This window comes from Parasteatoda tepidariorum, chromosome 8 (assembly GCF_043381705.1).
Source record: "Parasteatoda tepidariorum isolate YZ-2023 chromosome 8, CAS_Ptep_4.0, whole genome shotgun sequence".
In the NCBI taxonomy this organism is placed as follows: domain Eukaryota; kingdom Metazoa; phylum Arthropoda; class Arachnida; order Araneae; family Theridiidae; genus Parasteatoda; species Parasteatoda tepidariorum.
This window is the reverse complement of record NC_092211.1, coordinates 66,688,137-66,692,540: the sequence shown is the minus strand read 5'-3', so window position 1 is coordinate 66,692,540 and position 4,404 is coordinate 66,688,137.

Here is a 4,404-nt window from a genome sequence, read left to right as displayed (position 1 = left end):
TTTTATTTTATTTTATTTTATTTTATTTTATTTTATTTTATTTTATTTTATTTTATTTTATTTTATTTTATTTTNTTTTTTTTATTTTCTTTTTTTTTTTTTTTCTTTTATTTTTCTATAATTAGTGGATTGAAAATCATTTTTCAGCATCTCAGTCAGTTATATGATACGTGTAAAAATTATATAAATAGCAAAAAAAGTAAAAAACAAAGTAAATAAAAATAATTTTTTTTAAAAAAATATATACTTTTTAAGGATAAGCACGGGGGAAAAAAATTCTTTCCACCAAAAAATTGTTAAAAATCTCATTAATCTTTTCATCAGAGTTTCATCAGAGTTTTTTTTTTAATAATTTTTTTTATTTACTATGAAAGATTTTTGATATAACAAGTCAATAAATCAATGAATGTATTCTAAAGAAACAAATTTGCAAATCCGTAAATTGGCAAGTGAAAAAACGACCATCCTGAATTTTAGATTAAATTTTTGATTTGCGTTCTTAATAACCTTTTTGTATGTTATTCGGCATCACAATATTTGAAGAGGAAAAAAAAATCCAAATTTAAATAAAGGGGTTGCTTTATTTGATTAGGAGAAGTAGCGTTTCATAATTTTTAGAACTTCAATGGGTTTTTTCTCGAAACTTCAAAGCAATAAAATAATGCGATTTGTGGTTTTGTTTGAGTCATTAATTTATAACTACACATTTGTCAATTTTTAATGATTTAATTTCATTGCAGTTTAAACTGATAAAAACCGATTTCGATGATGTTAAAAAATTCTTTTCGTGTTAATTATACAATAAAAGGTAATTATCAGAGCTCTAAAATCAGACAACTGTATTCTATTTAACTATCTTTCAAAAAATGCTACTTGCAGATTTGTATTTGAATAATTTTGTCAGAAAAAAAATTAATATAGGATCTAAAATACCGTACGCTTTACATTTCAATTTCTGATTGGGTGACGGCCTTACATTTTACTAGTATCGGAATATATATATAATGGAATAGAGTAAATATCCACCGTCAGTTTATTGGGGGAAATTAAGTAAAGAGAATTGAAGGCACATGTAGAATTTCTACAACTCAACCCGTTGATAAGTATCTTTGTTTTTGCGTAATAATCGTGAAAAGAATTTTTCAGCATCGTCCCAATCGGCTTTCATTAGTTTAAACTACAATAAAATTAAATTATTAAAAATCTAAAAATTGACAAATGTGTAGTTTTAAATTACTTACTCAAAACTACAAATCACGTAATTTTATCGCTTTGAACTTTTAAGGAAAAATCCATGGAAGTGCTAAGAATTATAAAGCGCTATCTCTCCTAATAAAATTATGCGATCAAAAGTTTGTTAAGTACCAAAAAAAAAAAAAAAAACATCTCAAGAGAAAGCAAAAACTCTAAAATCTAAAGATGGCGAAGGAAGAGACCCCTTAAAAAGTGCTTTTCAAGACAAACTAAATTTAATATGAATCTTTAAAAAAATTTAGGTAATTTAGAATGTTTTTCCTTCTTGAAACTAATGAGTAGAATAATCGTTAATGATAATTATCACTCATCTGTTCCACTGATTAAGCTAATTAAGACGAAATAAGTATTTTTTATTTTGGATTCAGAATTTGTTTTAATAAATATAAATATATATGGGTAATTAACTAAAAATTAGTTCACGAATTGATAATATTTTCTCTAAAAAAATATATTATTGAGACATAGGTAGCAGCACCACCAAATCCAAGCGTTCTTGGATAGTACAATGTTTTAAATGTAGATGTCGTCACTAAAGATTTTATCTGTATAAGGAAATAATATTCTATAAGAATATTTGTCTTAGTTACGCCATCTGCAGAAGTTTTTTTAAACTGATAAAAATGCAAGCAATGACTTTTAATTTAATATATATTTCCAATTTTTTTAGTGAGAATACAAGGATTATATTTCAGTAACTTAATTTACTAAAAAATAATTTATAAAACTCAGATGTAAAATCTGAAGAATGAAAAAAAATTACTGAGATATTTTTAAAACCTCGAAAAAATGAGTAAATTATATCATTTTTACACAAAAGCAAAGAAAATAACAAGAATTAATGAGATATAATAACAAAAATTAGCTTATTATTAGCTATTTATTATAATTATTATTATTAAAGTCTTTAGAGAAAATGCAAAAATCATAAATATTTTCATTTTGTTATATTTATTTTATTTTATTTATTTTTTAAACAATAACACTTTCACATAATAAGAAATGGCATGCTAGCAAGAGGTTAAGCAATATCAAAAAAATATTATTAACTCAAAATTAAACAACACATACGTATAGCGAAAAGGCAACTTTCTTAACAATGAAATATATTTTAGAGCATTTCCTCTTATGTGAAGTTGTCTGCAAATCAGTCACTACTAAAATTAATTAGGTTGCAAAACTCTTCTGAAATAAAATGGAGCTATTTTTTTAGTTTTATGCGTTCAATTCGAAAAATTCAATCATGCGATATTTTCTTTTTATTTTTTTTTTTTTGGTTAATTAGAAACGCATAGTAATTACTTATTTAATATTGTTTAAATATTGCCATTTAATGAGTATTAATTAAAACCCTAAAGATAAAACAAAAATCGTCATTTTTTTTTTTTTTTTTTTTTTTTTTTTTTTTTTTTTTTTTTTTTTTTTTTTTTTTTNTAATAACACTCTCATAGAATCCGAAATTGCATGCTATCAAAATAAAAACAAAATAAAAAAATTTAAAAAAAATATTATTATAAATCAAACAACACATACGTATAGAGAAAAGGCCACCTGCTTACGAATGAAATATATTTTAAAACATTCTCCTCTATGCAAATTTGTCTGAGGAACGATACGATACGATTATTTTACGAATGCCTTCTTCAAAACAAAATTTCATTTTGAAACACTTAGTATTATTGTTTAAATATTTCTGTTTGATTCTTAATAGTTAAAGCCTGTAAAGTTGAAACAAAAATTTTTATAAATATTTTAACAGTTTAATCAATGATTTTTAAGGCATCATATTTAGGGTAATACTTAAAAATGTAAGGTTTTAAGTTAAAGGTTATTTTACGTTCTACCTAATTTAATTTTCATAAAGTGCAGTATCCTTTAATGTAATGATGAGTTTTGTTCATCATTAAATCGTAATCGTTCCTTAAAAACAGCTTTTTAGATTTAAAATAAAATTAAAGAGCAATGTTGTAATCATTATTTATTTACATTTTATTTATCTACTAAATTTTTAATTATGTATTCAATTTTTAATTATTTTCATAATTCTTATTTATTTACTTAATTAATTTTTATATTTTTTTATTTACACCTAAGAAAATTCTGAGTAGGTTAAAAAATTAAATCTAAGGTCCTCTTTCCATAAACAACGGACAGTTGATTTCTCTGAAAAAGGGGTTTGTAATCATACTACATAATCAAAAGTATTAATAAGTATTATGTTACTAATGGAAGACTTTTCAAGATATTACAATCAGTGAGCAGTTTCAAGATGCACAACCGTTATATTAAAAAAAAAAAATATTCTAATGCCCAGAAAGCATGTAACCTTACGACAACGTTGTGTTTTAACTTTATTTTCATTGTCACGAAAAGGTTTGCAGTAAAAACCTTTTTTCAATAAAGCAAANTTCGATACAAAATGACCTATATTGTATGCATGACCTAATATTTTTAACTTTTACTCTGTAATATTTGTGAAAAAGTCCTGAAATCTATAACTTTGATTAGTCAATCCTTAAAAATCCTTGTAGGGTTAAAAAAAAAAAAAATAATGTATTGTCTTAATTTTGCAAGAAATGTCTTTCGAATCCAGAATAGGCCTTTCTTCTTCCTAAAAAACTCAATCGTCAAAAGGGAGGGAAAACATTATTTATTATATTTTGTTCCTATTTATTTAATTTTCCCAAACAAATTGATACTTACTCTATTCGGCAGCATCTTTCGAAACATGTTAAATGCATGGTCAGCATCCGCTTAAAATTTTAACACTTAAAAAAAAAAAAAAAATGATCGGTATTTCACAATTCATCACCTAGTTCCAGCAATGGTATTAGTGAAATAAAAACTATCGAACAAAATTCAATCCCTGGCCATTTTTTTTTCAATACTTCTAAAAAATGTATAAATACTTAACAAACAGCTAATAATTAAAAAATATGTGAACGCCAATCAAATGAATTACGTAAATTTTATTCTAAAAGAGATAAAAGATAATCAATAATTATTTATTAATTGTTTTAGAAAAATATGTTTATTTCTCTCGAATTCATTTGATAAGCTCGCGCGTATCTTGATGTCAAAGGAACAAAAAAATTGAATAAATAAAATAAAGTTTGAAAAAAATGAGAGAAAAATGCTGCCAGATATAAA